Source organism: Callospermophilus lateralis, assembly GCF_048772815.1.
Source record: "Callospermophilus lateralis isolate mCalLat2 chromosome 17 unlocalized genomic scaffold, mCalLat2.hap1 SUPER_17_unloc_3, whole genome shotgun sequence".
NCBI lineage: Eukaryota > Metazoa > Chordata > Mammalia > Rodentia > Sciuridae > Callospermophilus > Callospermophilus lateralis.
Window position 1 is genome coordinate 1,600,988 of NW_027510161.1, and position 17,093 is coordinate 1,618,080.

The following is a 17,093-nucleotide window of genomic DNA, read 5'->3' on the forward strand; positions in this document are numbered from 1 at the left end:
AAAGATGGAAGGTCAGAGGGAGGCAGCAGTCTGTGTTGCTCCGTGATCCAGATCTCACCTAGTCAGAATACTGCATCTCTGAGAGTGTTAGAAGACCCCTACACAGCTGATTTCCACAGAAATCACCAGCAGCTGTGACTCTGCACAGGGCTAGGCCTCAGCTTTCAAGTAGAACTCCTGACTCCTGCCTCCCCAAACCCAAAGCCTGAAGTTCTATCCCATTTAGGGCTGGTTAGCACCTTAGCAGAATCACCTATCAGCACCTTTGCAGAACTCTTAGACTTTGCTCACCTCCCATGGAGGTCACTCAGCTACTACCTACCCACAGAACAATGTCATCACCCGCTCCCCCCACCTTACCAGACACCCCAGCCGGTGCTGGAAGCAGACTGCCTCCACCTTGGCTCAACATTCTCACCATATTAGGTGGGGGCAGCTCCCAGATCAGATCTCCAGCAGCCAGGTACCAGGTTTGCAACCTCCCCCTTTCCCCAGCGGTGGTAACCCAACACAGTAGCTGCTCAACACAGGTGTGCAGTGTGACCAGGGAGCCACCCCCGAAGCCCCGGTGTGAGAAGTTCCCCAATTGGGAACTGCTAAGGGAGAGGGAGATGTGGCTAATGTTTGGAGCCTAACAGAGAGACCAGGACCTGGGAAATCTCCAGGCAAGATAGGGAGATAGTACTGGGCACCCCAGACATGTCAGTGGTCCCAGAAAGAGACCCGTGAGGTGCAGTCTCCCTGCAGGGTCTGACAGGTGGCACTCCCTGTTTTCAGGTGCCCTACACCAGGACAAATCTTCCCACCCTGGTTACCTACAACACCCTGAGGGCAGAGAAACCAGTTTACAATAGACAACACCACCTATTGGATGAGAAGAGAAGTATGAAAGATACACATCTCTAAAACTAGCAAGAACTCTGGTTTCTTTCTTGGAATATTTGTTTCTCTTTCTCTTCTACTCCTCTATCCTCTGGCCCTCACATTCCCAATATATGTGAAACCAAGAACTTTGCATGAAATAGGATTTTGAAGACTGAGTCACCTGAATAATATAATATAGAAGTGTTGTATATGCCCTTTTTTCTTCTTTCATTTTTTCTTTTCCCCTCCAAATTTTACTATTTTAACATCCTGTATTTTTCTAAATACATATGTGTGTTTGTTTTATGTACTCTGTCTTCCCATGTACTTGTCTACCCTAAATTACTTCCTTTCTATTCTCTTGCTACTAACCCTCTTCATTAGATTTCTTTCACACTTCCTAAGATATATTAACTTTATATCATCTGATCCTATTTCCTCAGCATATCATCCTACACCCCACCCTCAGTTCAATGTCCACCTTCAGAAACTGTAAATCTTTTTACAGAATTACTGATTATATTTTAGATAATAATTGAATACAACATTTCTGTACATTGAGACTAAACTATAAATGTCTTAACAACAACAAATTGTTCATAAGTGGTATATTGTTGAAATTAGGATCTGTTAACATTGTCTCTCCCTACAAAGGTGACATCTTAGAACCCTATAAGAGCACTACAAACCTGATAATAAACAGCAATAATACTCCAGACTCACAGAGCTGGAAAGGAACACACACAAGCAACATGAAAAGACAAGGGAAGAAAGGGTCCTAAACAAATCAAGACACCACACATGATTAGAATAATTGGCAGCCATAGAAGAAGGAATTACAGAGAAGGAGTTCAGGATGTACATGTTTAAAATGTTTTGTGAACTCCAGGAAGATAAAATAGAGAAAATACAGGCAGTAAAAGAACATTTTGACAATGAGCTACATAAACAAATCCAAGAAGCAAAAGATCACCTCAACAGGGAGATAGAGAATATATCTATCTATCTACTTATCTATCTATCTATATCTATCTATATCTATATCTATATATATCTATATATCTATGTATCTATATATATATATATATATATATATATATATATATATATATATTGCAGAATCACATTGGTCATGCAGATATATATATATATATATATATATATATATATACACACACACACATAGTAATAATAATGTCTAAAAGCTGAGAAAGAAAGAAACCAGATTACAAATAGGGGGAAACCAATTAGGGTAACAGCAGATTTTTCAACACAGACTCTGAAAGTTAGAAGATCCTGGAACAACATATGTCAAGCTCTGAAAGATAATGGGTGCCAACCAAGAATTTTGTATCCAGCAAAATTAAGCTTTAGATTTGAAGATGAAATAAAAACCTCCCATGATAAACAAAAGTTAAAATGATTTTATAGCTAGAAAACGGACACTACAAAACATCCTTGGAAAATATCCCACGAAGAACAACAAAAAACAACAGTAAAAATCAGCAGAGGGAGGAAGTACCCTAAAGGAAAAACTAATCAAAGAGGAAAACCAAGTCAAGTTAAATAACAAAAATAAACAAATATGGCTGGAAATACAAACCATGTCTCAATAGTAACCCTGAATATTAATGGCTTAAACTCACCAATAAAGAGACATAGGCTAGCAGATTGGATTTTTTAAAAAAGACCCCAAAATATGCTTTCTCTAGGAGACTCATCTGATAGGAACAGATATACATACACTGAAGGTGAAAGGTTGGGAAAAATTATATCACTCATATGGACTGCAGAAGCAAGCAGGGGGTTCCATACTCACATCAAATAAAGCAGACTTCAAGCCAAAGTTAATCAAAAAGGATGAAGATAGACATTACATACTGCTCAAGAGAACTATACACCTACAAGACATAACAATCATAAATACTTATGCCCCAAACAATGGTGCAGCTATGTTCATCATACAAGCTCTTCTCAAGTGCAAGAGTCAAATTGACCACAACACAATAATCTTGGATGACTTTAACACATCGCTCTCACCACTGGAGAGATCTTCCAAACAAAAGTCAAATAAAGAAACTACAGAGCTCAATAACACAATTAATAACTTAGACTTAACTGACATATATAAAATATATCAACTAGCATCAAGCAGATACACTTTCTTCTCAGCAGCATGGATCCTTCTCAAAAATAGACCATATACTATGCCATAGGGAAACTCTTAGCAAATACAAAAAAGTAGGGATATTACCATGCATTTTATCAGATCATAATGGAAAAAAATTGTAAATCAATGACAAAATAAAGAATAAAAATTTCTGCAACACATGGAGACTGAACAATATGCTACTGAATAAACAATGGGTTACATAAGACATTAAGGAGGAGATTAAAAATTCTTAGAGGTAAATGAGAACACAGACACAATATATCAAAATCTCTGCAACACTATGAAAGCAGTACTAAGAGGAAAGCTCATTGCATGGAGTTCATTCCTTTAAAGAAGAAAAAAATTAACAATTAAATGAACTCAGGCTACATCTCAAAGCCCTAAAGAAAGAAGAATAAACCAGCAGCAAAAGCAGTAGAAGTCAAGAAATATTTAAAATTACAGTTGAAATCAATTATATCAAAACAAAAGAAAAAAACTGAAAAAAATTGACAAAACAAAAAGTTGATTCTTTGAAAAAATAAATAAAATTGACAGACCCTTAGCCACCCTAATGAAGAGGAGAGAGAACTCAAATTACCAGCATACATGATGAAAGACGTAATATCACAACAGACACTACAGAAATACTGAAGATAATTAGAATTTTGAAACTTTATACTCCAATAAAATTGAAGACATTGAAGGCATCAATAAATTCCTTAAGATTTATGATCTGTCCAGATTGAATCAGGAAGATATTCACAACTTAAACAGACCAATATCAAGTGAGGAAGTAGAAGAAACCATAGAATTCTAAAAACAAAAACAAAAAAAAAAAAAACTCAGGCCCGGATGGATACACAGCTGAGTTCTACATGACCTGCAAAGAAGAACTAATACCAATACACTTCAATTTATTTAAGGAAATAGAAAAACAGGCAGTACTTCCAAACTCATTCTATGAAGCCAGTATCACCCTGATTCCAAAACCATGAAAGACACACGAAAGAAAGAAAACTTCAGACCAACATCCCTAATGAACATAGATACAAAAGTTCTCAATAAAATTCTGGAAAATCGAAGACAAAAGCATATCAAAAATATTGTGTAACATGATCAAGTGGAATTCAAATCAAGGATGTAAGGTTGGTTCAACATACAGATACCAATAAATGTAATTCATCACATCAATAGACTTAAGATAAGAATCATATGATCATCTGATAGATGCTTAAAAAGCATTTGACAAAATACAGCACCCATTTATGTTCAAAACACTAGAAAAAACAGGGATAACAGGAACATATCTCAACATTGAATAGGCTATCTACACTAAGCCTCAGGCCAACGTCATTCTAAACAGAGAAAAACTGAAGGCATTCCTTGTAAAATCTGGAACAAGACAAGGATGTCCTCTTTCACCACTTCTATTCAACATAGTTCTTGAAACACTGGCTAGAACAATTAGACAGATTAAAGAAATTAAAGGGATATGTACAGGGAAAGAAGAAATTAAATTAAATTAGCTCTGACAATATGATTCTATACCTAGAAGACCTCCCCCCCCGACACACACACACACACACAAAAAAAAAAAAAAAAAAAAAAAACTCCACCAGAATACTTATAGAACTAGAAAATGAATTCAGCAAAGTATCAGGACCCATAAATCAAAAGCATTTCTGTATATCAGTGACAAAGCCTCTTAGAAGGAAATGAGAAAAACTACCCCAATACACAATAACCTCAAAAAAATAAGATATTTGGGAACCAACTTAACAAAATAGGTGAAAGATCTATACGATGAAAACTACAGAACCCTAAAGAAAGAAATCAAAGAAGACCTTAGAAGATGGAAGGATTTGCCTTGATCTTGAATAGGCAGAATTAATATTATCAAAATGAACATGCTTCCAAAAGCACTATACCTATTTAATGTAATTCCAATCACAATCCCAATGACATTCCCCATAGAAATAGAAAAAATAATCATAAAAATTATCTGGAAAAATAAGAGACCCAGAATAGCTAAAGCAATCATAAACAGGAAGAGTGAAACAGGTGGTATCACTATAACAGAACTTAAACTATACTACAGAGCAATAGTAACAACAACAGCATGATATTCACACCAAAACAGCCAATCCTAAAAAAACCAATGCTGAATGTTTTCTCTGATATAAGGAGGCTGACTCATAGTGGGGTAGGGAGAAAGAGCATGGGAGAAATAGATAAATTCAAGATAGGGCAGAGGAGTTGAGAGGGAAAAGAAGGGGATAGGGAATTAGCAAGGATGGTGGAGTGTGATGGACATCATAGTAATCAAAGTACATGTATGAAGACTCAAATTGAGTGTCAACATATTTTATATACAAACAGAGATACAAAAATTGTGGTATATATGTGTATTAAGAATTATAATGCAAAATAACAACAACAAAGTACATGTATAAAGGCATAAATTGGCATCAACATACTTTATATACAGAGATATGAAAAATTGTGCCTTATATGTGTAGTAAGAATTGTAATGCTTTCCATGCCATTGTGTAATTTAAAAAGAGAAAAAGAAAAAAAAATATTGTCATTAGATTTCCTAAGAGAATATGTAGATCTTCGACTTTTCATTGCAGTTTTAAGCTCTTACAAGTCCTATTAATGTATGTCTACCAGAAGTGATAGAAAGTACTCTGATAGCATTTTTAAAAGCATATTAAAATTTAAATTAAGAGAAATAAATTAACAAATTATTTAAATTAAAATTAGGATAAACAAAAGGCCTGATGCAACATTTCTGATTTTTTTGACAATATTCAAAAATCGTTATTTGACAGATAACTTCTGAATTAATATAAAGAAATGACAATAATTTGTATATGTATTCATTGAAAACATTTTCATTAAGCACCAAGTAGAACAGTTTCTGATTTTTTAACTGAAAACACTTTTATCATTGAAAGACTGCCTCAACTTAATTTATTTGGGGTGGGGTGCAAGTGGGGCATATCAGGGATTGAATTCAGGGGCATTCAACCACTGAGCCACATCTCCAGCCCTATTTTGTATTTTATTTAGAGAAAGGATCTCACTGAGTTGCTTAGCACCTGGCTTTTGCTGAGGCTGGCTTTGAATATGTTATCTTCCTGCCTTGACCTCCTGAGCCACTGGGATTATAGGTGTGTGCCATCATGCTGGGTGTTTATTTAGGTTTTTAATCAAGAAACCTAAAGCTGCCAATCAGAGCTTCTAACTAGCATGAGGTGACCTGGCTAAAACCCTTATGAGTAAAAAATAACTGTTTTGACCTATATATTCCAACCAAGGGGAAATATGCTGGCTTCAGGCTGGTTATCAGAGGTCATAGGTCCACAAACCAAGTATCAACCTCACAGCTCACAAACTAAATGAGTAATATGTGTATACAAAGTGAGTACAAAGTATCATATAATATACATGTTCCTGTATATTCAAAGGAAGTAATGCCTATTTCCCATGAGAATATAATGTAGCAAGGAGCATAGAAACAGATACAGCTCACTAATTCACAAGAAAGTAAAAGGAATGAAAGTCCTGTGCCCTGGAATGGAGTGAAGGCTTTGTGGACCAGGTGGCATCCAGGCCACACCAGGAACATGAGTGGGGATACTGAGGCGCATTGGGAGAAATCTTCAATGTTGGAATGGACAAAATGAACCAAGACACAGCCACAGACATACTGACTATTCAGAAGTCAGAGGAGTGTTTGTCCTGGCTGAAGTGATATAATCTGTGAGATGCATGAAACAGAGAAAAAAAACCTCTGCTAACAAGAGGGCAAAACACCTTCCCACAGAGGATCCACATGCTCTGTTTGGAGGTGAAGTAGCTCCTAATACAGCTTGCTTAAAACAGCAAACATCACAGAACACATAACAAAGGCAGCATCAACTTAAGGGTCTACTGTAATATTACTATGCTAACCTAGCCTATCTTAACCCTTTTTCTGACAGATTTACAAAATATCTGCACTCTGTACTGCTATGGAAGCATTATAAATGTTGCATTAGATTCCGCTTCTTGAGGTAGTTCAAAGTCTTGAAACAGCAAATTTACATATTTTTCTCTAAGGCCTAAAACCAAATTCCTTCTCCCATAATTCTAGGAGTATTTAAATATCCCCCCTCAGATCACAACAAACTAACAACTGGATAAAAGCTATATAAAATTTTAAAAACAAGAAAAAAATTTTTGCATCAAACTAATAATCTAAACATTGCTGTGGACAAAACAAACAAAATGCAACCTCACTTTCCTTAGCAAGCTATTGGCATTTATAAAGTACTCAAGTACTTAACAGGTCATAAAAATTGGGGAAATTTTTCAGTGGAAATAAAATTAACAACAACTCATTCTCTGGCAGATAGTTTTTCTAAAATGGCATGTATACACAGAGAGGTTTGGAGAAACTGTTTGCAGAAGACTATGTTGTAGGCCAGACCTCTCTCACGTCTGCTTCAGAGGTGCAGGGATTTTGGAAGATGCCTGCTCCAGATAGGCCAAGGAGCCCTAAGGAACTTGGCTAGCTTTTTGTGCTGCACACTGATGACCTCTAGCACCTGCTGCCAATGCCTCAGCCGTGTCAAGTACTTCTGCACCAGTACATCTTTCCACTGCAACTCATTCCTTAGTCCTGAGACAACCTCTTTGATAGCTTGCTGTGGTTTCTGGACAGAGAGCTACAATTTTTTTTTTTTTTTTTTTTTTTTTGCAGAAAAAAAGCATTCTGTCTTTCAATATCCAGAAACTTCTAGATACACTGATCAACACCAGTTCCAATTTCTTCCTGATCAATGCCATTCACATAATCCTAACTCAGAAGAGAAGCAAAGCAAGCGTGGAATGAAGCCTCCAACTTGTCTACCAAAGTGCTGGTAGCAGTTCTCATTGGGACCTTCACTGCCTAATGAAGCAAAGCCTAACCAGGGAGTCCCAGCGTAGGTTGCATGACTGGTGGCTGCCCAGAGAATATACCTCCCAGCAGAGCCGCCTAATCTGGGATGGCGGGCCTCCCACTGCACCTGTGCAGACCGGTGCCAGTTCAATATTTCTGTTAAGCTTCAATGCTGACTTGAATTTATGACCTACATTTAGTTGAATAAAAGTAATTTAAAAAAAGAAAAACTAAGGAATTTGTTTAATGATAAAAAAGACTTTGAATTATTGGCTCACAAAAAAAGGACAAAAAACAATCTGTCATTTGTTCCACATCTTCCCTTTTTATCTCCACATCCTATACTCAGATACCCAGTTGGAAGCCTTCAAAGTCTGTCTTTCCAAGTTCTCCTGTCACATATTCTTGGTACAATTAGAATACACACAGAAAAACAGAATCTCTAGACATTGTTCAAACTGAAAATAAATAGGATCAGGACGTTATAATCATAAAGGAATTACAACTAATTTTCCTTTTTGACTATAAGTATTTAAAAATTAAGTCTAATATCCTTCAGGAAATTTTATAAAGTATTTTATTAGAATGAAATTATGTAATGTACAGCATAAATATTATAGTTATTAATGTTATACTGTATTTTGTATTTCTACTGAGTAGGTTGTAGCTGCCCTTGGTACATACACATAAAATGAAGGAGCAGGTTAGATAATATATATACTAATTTCCATCTCTGTAGTAACCAGTTTGTTATCTACATTATCCCATAACATAATATTGTATACCTTAAATATATACAGATAAAATTTATTTTTTCAAAAGTGTCTTAAAGCCCTGCTGTTGGTGATGCTCAGTTAAAAACTGTTTAACTCTCTGGATAATAGAGATTCTTTTCAACCCTATGTAAATTTTACTTTAACTTAATGTTTTTTTACTGTGAGGTGCTTATGCAGCAAAACTCTAAGGTTGGGGTTTTTCTATTGTCACTTAGGCAGTGCTATATCATTCATATCATTGTCCAATTAGATAGATCAAGTTTTAGTTCTGACCTTGAAAAAGAAATAAATTTCCCATCTAAAAGAAGGGAAATTTCAGCTCTTCCATTTCTGTGTCCTGAGCTAAACAGAAAGTGGAGTAGACTGAAATGTCATAAAATCAGAAAGAGAAGTTATAGTAGACATCTTTTTTGCAAAGAATAATTTAAAGAAATTAAGCCATTTATTACTGACATTTGTGAAGGATTTGTTATTTTAAATCTGTATTCTGAATTTTATACAGACTTTAAAAATCATTCTGAAATTAGAAATTTGGATGCTGTGCAGAATAGTGTAAAAAAAGGTATGAATAGGAGCCAATCCAAATTGAGCAATTAAAAAGTCAAAATTAAATAAGTGGTGAAAAAATTTGTTCTTTAATTATAGAGATTTGGGTTTTTCAATGATTCTGAAGTGAAGAGCAGTTGCATAATTAATAATAATTACAACGTATAATTAAAATTGTTTTCTGATAAATAATTGATATTTTATTTTCCAACTTGGTAGGGAGAGGAACCATAAAAATAAAACATTAGACACAGAACAAATTCAAATAGTTGTTAAATTTAGCTCTGTGGTGAGGTGGAGGCTGACAAAATGTTTGCCTTAGGTTAGGTTTTAATTACTAGAATGTTCATGGGTTCTCTTTTCAGTGGTCTAATCCTTCACATGGATTAAATTAGAATAGTAAACAATCTTGGTTTCCTTACCCCAAGTTATTCATGAAGTAAACCCTAAAGGTCTGTTACAGAAAAGAAAAAAAAAATCTATCACCATTCTTCCAATTTTGCATAATAGTTGTCTTTCCTTATCTGCAATATTAACATGAATAGTATACATTTATTTTCAGGGAGAAAATGGAAAGATGCTTATATTTTTAAAAAGGTTTTTATTTTACTGTCAAATAAAAGAGATGAACTAAAGCGAAAAAAAATAGTGTAGCTTAAAACAGTGTCTGATACCAATAGCCAATCAAACATATCTATGGACCATTGTTGAATTTATAGATGACAAAGAATCATAAGAAAGTTCTTTATTTTCTTTATTGTCTTCCTTCTTGTTATAAAGAAATAATAAAAATAATTTTCTCATTTGTGAACTGTCACTGAGGGGTAAGAATAGATATGTTAGGGAAGAAATGGGGAGATGGGTTTGAGGGTACTCACTGTCTCCTGACTCTACAGACAAAGCACGGGTCCCTGACCTGATGATACTTCCCTCAGCCATGATCTAAAGTGAAAAATCAACAGAAAAGAGACTTTACGTCTTTGACTTTGACCTACTTTTATTTGTTGAGTCTGCTGCCGGGAATTAACCTGATAAAAAGAATCAAGGGAGCATGGATGAGAATTACTTGTGGGTAATAATTTATTGTGACATTCTTAGACTCATTGACCACTTTCTGTCTACTGATAAGACCCAAATACATTCCACTGCCTTATTCTTACCAGGTAATAGAAAATGAGTTTTTGAACTTCCCCATGGCTTGTCCATCCAGTGTATAGTGTGCCTTAATATTCTGTGTTTGGCCACAGGGCAGGGTACCAGCCACAGGCTCAGGTCAAGGTAACTCCCACTGAAAGAGAAAATATGCCTTGCATACTCTGACCTCCTTGGTGTTCTTCTTATATAGTTAAAACATATATTAGGTTGCTGGTGGTATACCTGATATAACAGAAAAGCAAAAACACAAAACTATCTTGAAAATCTTTATTTAGTTTCTTATCAAAATGAATAGTTAAAAATATGTTTCTTCTACTCTATCAGTCTTCCTCATCCCCACTGACCACCAAATACCCAAGTTATCAGCACCACCATGTTGAAGATATTAAAAGGAAGTCATTCACAGATTTTTCTCCTTTACCCTGATTCTGCTGACTCATCATTGCTTTGATATATTTTTTTTCCTTCTACTTTTCAGAGCCAGAGGAACAAAGATGTTCAAATGGAAAGAATAAATCATCCAAATGAGCAGAAAAAAGAATTGTCAGATAACTGAAATCTCATGTAAATTTGTTTAATTAAAATTCTATATATAGATAGATAGATATAATACATTATCTTACTGATCTCAAAATTGCTTATAAATAATTCTCAGAAAATTAGCATTCATGCTTCTTTTCATGATTATGATTTCCAAATTTTAAGGCCTATTTAGTTCCTGGAATTTAGACCTTTTCAGATGTTTGGCACATGATTCCATATTCTCTAAAGTCACTGTTCCCTAGTTCTTTTCCTGGTGCACTAATATTTTATTCTAAATTTATTTGGAATATTTAATGGACTAATCTATTTTATCCCATAATAAAGTTTGTTTGTTTAAAACTATCTGCTTAGATACATTATACTAATAATTTACAGGTCAGTTAACTTCGTGGATATGTCAACTATTTAATGTGTAGGAACTCTGCTTATTTATCTTTTCATCTTTTCAGTCCTAGGAAGGAGCAGGTATTCATCACATGGAAAACATTTACCATCTCTCTCTCTCTCTCTCTCTCTCTCTCTCTCTATATATATATATATATATATATATATATATATATATATATATATAGCTATAATTTAATATATATTAAATTTAATTAACATGAATATGGGAATTAGAAATAATTTAAATACTCTTAAGCAAGAATCAACAAATTGTAGTTTTTTTAAACACTTTTTGTTTGTGATAACAAGCAAGAAAACTTTGAGCTGTAGAAATATTTTGATCATCATCATTAGGAAATATATACTTGGGTGTGTGTCTGTATTATCACTTTAAAAATGCTGAAATAGTTGTGAAAATATATATAGCATAAATTATATGAATGATTGAAGCAGCTGATATTATTCAGGACCCAAAGGAAATAGGATTTATGTTTGCACGACATATAAAACTGTACAAATAATGCTAATAAAATTATCAGTCACTTTTATAATATCCTTTCCTAATGCCTTAATTAATTTTTAAGAAACTCAATCATCCTCAAATTTATAACCTTAAAGTTTGGACTTCTTATATCTCTCAAATGCAGCGTGTGCTTTAAATATTTTGTCTCTCTTTGTCCTCAGAGGATTTACTTATTTTTTTACTTATTATAATACAAAGGTAATTGGTTATGATGTTAGTGGTATTGATTGAAAACAGTACAAGATCCTATTCATTAGTAGTTGCCTTGTGAAGATAATTGACTTCACTTGTAGAGATGAAGATGAATTTTTTGGGAATGGGAATGCCTTTTTCATCCATCAGAAGCATCTAAGGAAGAAAAAGTATTTGATAATTGATATGGAAAACAAAGAGGACAGAAATCAACATGAACAAATGCCTTTAGTGTTGTAACTAAGTTTACCACAAGGCTTTTCTTCCATTTCGATCCTCATGTGCTCATAACTCATTTATTTTTGAAACTTTGTAGTATTTCCATTAAGACCAAGGAGGTTTTCATTTTTTAAAAAATATCTTTCCAGGCAGGAAGTTTTTAATAATTACAATCATCACTTACTACGTCTGGAACCAAAATTACAGGAGTAAATTTAAAAGGGCGACTTTCCCCTTTTCACCTGGCTGAAGGCTAGAGTGCTTCACTGTGCTCACTCTTGTCCTCCCTGAATAAAGCATTTCTCTATGCTTCAGCTTCCCACAAATGGAACTAATAGTAGTGCCTCCTTCACATGTGGCAGTGACCATTAAGTAATCCATTTCAAATATGTTAGAAGGTATCTGACACATTTATTCCACCAAATTAGCTAATAACTTTACTATTACCCCCTGAAATGATCAGCTATGAAAACCCACATGAAAATATTTTTTTGAGGAAAATAAAATATAAAGCTGATTAAATCATTTTTTGGGTACTGGGGATTGAACTCAGGGACACTCAATTGCTGCATGGGCTCTCTCTTGTCCAGTGAGGAGGTCTATGGAACAGGGTAGAGGAAAGTGTGGCTGCGGAGTCTCTAATCAAGACCCCTGGAGACCATGCAAGAAGCAGGTCTGATTTTATTGCATGGTTATCATGTATATATACTCAGAGAGTAGCTAAGCAGATTACAGGCAGCCACCAATGCAATGTCTGCTGAGTGTCCTTGCAGTGACCAATTAAGGAGTGGGAGGTGGAGCAAGCACAGGAACTGCTACACATGGCCCTTATGCCCAGGGATGTGCCTATGGGTTAAGCTGCCTGCCACTCACATTCCTAGCATTAGGGGAGTGGCCTGCCACTCAGATGCCCTTAACTTATGCCATGTATGCAATGCTCCATGCACTTGTCCCCACAAACTACTGAGCCACCTCCCTAGCCCTATTTTGTATTGTTTTTAGAGACAAGGTCTCACTGAGTTGCTTAGTGCTGCCCTTTTTCTGAGGCTGGCTTTGAACTTGTGATCCTCCTGCCTCCACCTCCGGAGCCACTGGGATTACAGGCATGTGCCACTGTACTCACCAAAGTCAATTCTTACTATGAATAAAATCAGTATTTTCTTTGCTTTGTTTTTAAATTATATACATTACATATTAAAACAATACAACAATAACCATGAAATGCATGCTATAATAATATCTACACCTAGAATTTGAACCATTTATTCACTTATTTCCAAGTAGAAGAACAGATATAAAGAAGGCACTGGCAGCCATAAACTGGGAGTCACTTGTGAGAAACTAAAAATTCTGATGCTAACTAGATAAGGGCAGAAATAGTATTTTCTGAAATGGGTGAGCAAGGAGATTCATATAATAAATGCTACTTACATTAAGAATTTTCATTTTTACATATCCTAAAGAGAAATAATGTGACTGAATTTCATAGCCCTTTATTATAAGTTTATACATTTCATCAGTTATTTTTACCTATGGAAGTTCTAGTTCTTGGTTTCAAAATTTTGGTTGTATTGATTAATTAATAACTAATCAAGTATGGGTTACATCATTGGACCCCAGATTTTACCAGCAGGAAATTTTTCCTACTTGTAGGTTACACTATACCTGTCCAGAAAAGGAGATTCCTTGTCCAAAATGTGAGTCCACTCTCACAAACTTGAGTTTGCTGGCCATGTTTTTGATTTCACTAGTCCCATTTCCAATGAATAACAGGTCTGAAAAATATATAGAAAAGAGTACATACTCTTGGAAGTTACTTTAGTTCTAAATTTTCCTTCCTATGTCAACCTTTCTTATCTTCATTTTGTTATGAGAAATAAATTAATAATTAGTATTTTATCTCCCATATTCAGTTATTACTCAAACCTGTTCCCTCTTCTCTGATCTTGGATTTCACTGTTTCATTTCATAGCCTATACTTTTAATCTGAAACAAGTTGGTTTTTACTTGTTGGGTGATGCAGCCATAGCTTGTTTATTTTTATCATTCTTTTAATTTAGTGATAATAAAATAAAAATTTATTCTGTATACCAAATGAACAAATTTAGAAGAATAAAATTAATAAATAATAAGCAAAACCGGGCTGGGGATATGGCTCAAGCGGTAGTGCACTCACCTGGCATGTGTGTGGCCCGGGTTCGATCCTCAGCACCACATACAAACAAAAGGATGTTGTGTCTGCCGAAAACTAAAAAATAAGTATTAAAAAATTCTCTCTCTCACTCTCTCTTTAAAAAAAATTTAAAAAAATAAGCAAAACCAACATGATTATAACACACACCTACATATGCATGAGAGAGAGAAGAGAGGAAGAAAGAAGGCCCTAAGAGTATGCTGGGGTATATATAAAAGTAATTTATGGGGTTGTGTGTGTACACATAGTATATTAGTTCTTTTTCTCTCCTCCTTAAAAAATGAAATAATTGAGAATCATTTTGCTTTGTTCATTACCTTTTCTATTTGTAAACATCTTTGATATACTTCAAATAATAATTTAAAAAGGGATCAGAGCATCAGAGCAACTTATGCTGAAACCCCTAACCCCTAAGATATAGGTATCTGCCGTTAGATAATTCCTTGGCTATTCATATGAGACAGGATTAAGGCAGAAGCCTTGGAGTGTTGGTATTTCTAGCTAATAATACTTAGGCTGGCATATTTCTTTGTCCTGCTGCTTCATCTGCTACTGCTTATTTGAATGGGCTTGTGTGGGAGTTTTGTTTGTCTGTTTTTTAAAATTCACATATGTTTAATGTGTATAGTCAAGGAAGGAGTAGTCCTGAATTCAATAGAAATACTCTGTAAAATTCATCTGGTGGGTTGAATGGGAGGGGAAGTGGCTGCAAAACCCACACTGGAAGATGTACAAAATAACTCACACTCAGCCCCACCTGCAAGGACATCAGAGATCCCTGCCCAGCCCCCAGGACTGGGGGCACATTACATAAACAGCCTCACCGGAACCAACTAGAGCAGGTGCAGAAGCTGGTGGGAGTGAGGAGGCATCAGTCCAGAGTGAAGGGAAGCCTCTTGTGCAGCTTGAGGCGATTGTAAGCAGAGCACGAGCTCAGGAGCTTGTCCGCCATGGTGTCGGCTTAGGGTAGCCGGTTGGCCAGCTCCTTACAGCAGCAGTACTCTTCCTGGAAGCTGAGGCGGTTCTTGGACAAGTCACACTTCTAGTATTATAGGTCATGGATGCCATTAGTGGACATAGGATAAGTCTGGTATGGTCCTGGAAGAAGCTGATTTGCAGGGTGCCACTGCTAAGGTGCAGGATGACGGTGCTGCAGGTGGGGAACCTGGTTCACAGAGCCTTTCAGCAAGGGTTCGCTCATGTAATTGCAGAAATATTTAAGGAGGGTGATCTTCATCAAGGAGTTGGGGTGGGAAACCATGGTGAGGTAGGACTCAAAGCTGACAGTCTACATTCTGTAGGCTGTCTCCGTCTTTGTGCAGGATGAGGCGCAGTTGAGTCATTCAAGTGCACCCTCACACTGTTGTCACATAGTTGATATCGAAGGCCATACTTGTCCAAGTAGACCACCCATTTACTGACCCAGAAGATGGGGATGCAGGAAGGGTCCTCAGCTTCCTCTTGCCTCACCAGCGCTTCCACCTGCCCCGCCTCGTGAGGGCCTGGAGGTATTGAAGCTTTGCAAGTGCTGCAGCATGTTACCAAGTGGCATCTAATGGCCTCAATTTTCTCCCGAACCACTGGTTTCTCTTTATCCTGGTAAGCTCAGACAGGGGGTTTTCCATGCCTTTATTGAGGACCTTAAGAGGTTTCCAATTACTGGGGTTCAGGCTGCTGGGAGCAATTGTAAACTTTGGTGGGATGCAGCCGGAAGTGAAAAACTTGCCATTGAGCAGTTTTGCATTGTTGGGCGGGTGTGGGATCCATCTGGATCTTCTTTTGTACGAGGGAGGCAGCCACAGGTTTGAGGTGTTTGGGAATACTATGTTCATTCTTCTTGATCTGGAGATAGGTCTCTTAGGCAAGATGTCTCAAAAGGTAGTTTGCCTACTATCAAGGTATACATGATGCACCCAGTGGACCACACGCCCACCTTGAAACTGTGCCCCTTCTTGTTCAGCTCCTGGGGAGCTATGTAACTAGGGGTCCCATACAGGGTCTTCTTCCACTCCCCTTCATACTCGACTTTGGTTGCCAGTCTGAAATTCCCTATTTTCATCTCCAGATCCTTCTTCAGAAAAAGGTTGCCCAGATGAGGTCCCTATGGATTCAGGGCAGATACTGAAGGCCAAAGATGACCTGCTACAGGTATTAGCTGGCCTAGAGCTCAGTCAGTGCTTTCTGCCTCTTGTGCAGCTCCAGAAGAGACCACCGGAGGCAGAGGTCCAACACCACCTACACAAAATCATCCTTAAAAAGCCATGAAAGCCTAGGATATGCTGGTGGAACCAGCTGCTGAGGCTCTGGGAACTACAACCCATTTTCCTGGATTTGGCTGGTGCCTGTGCCAGTTTCCTGTCAGTTGCTGCTTTATTTATGTTGTGGGAGTTGCCCTGAAGTCCTGGTTATGTGGGCACAGAGACTCTGCACCATTCTTCTCTTCCCTGATTTAAAATGCAGCACTGAGAACATTACAAAAGCCTCAAGTATGAGTTCTAATTCTCATGTCTAAAAGAACTGCAAGAGTTATCTTAATTCACAAAAGGCAAAAATGCAAGGGATATTTAGAGATCATGTTCACCCCTCACTTTACTAATTTAGAATGGAGG

General features: G+C 36.5%; 2 pseudogenes; both read right to left on the reverse strand.

Annotated features, from left to right (window-relative positions):
* Positions 1-7,501: 7,501 nt before the first annotated feature.
* Positions 7,502-14,024, reverse strand: LOC143386077 (mediator of RNA polymerase II transcription subunit 28 pseudogene; annotated as a pseudogene).
* Positions 14,025-15,355: 1,331 nt separating this feature from the next.
* On the reverse strand, positions 15,356-16,805 carry LOC143386076 (serine/threonine-protein kinase PLK1 pseudogene; annotated as a pseudogene).
* Positions 16,806-17,093: the final 288 nt, after the last annotated feature.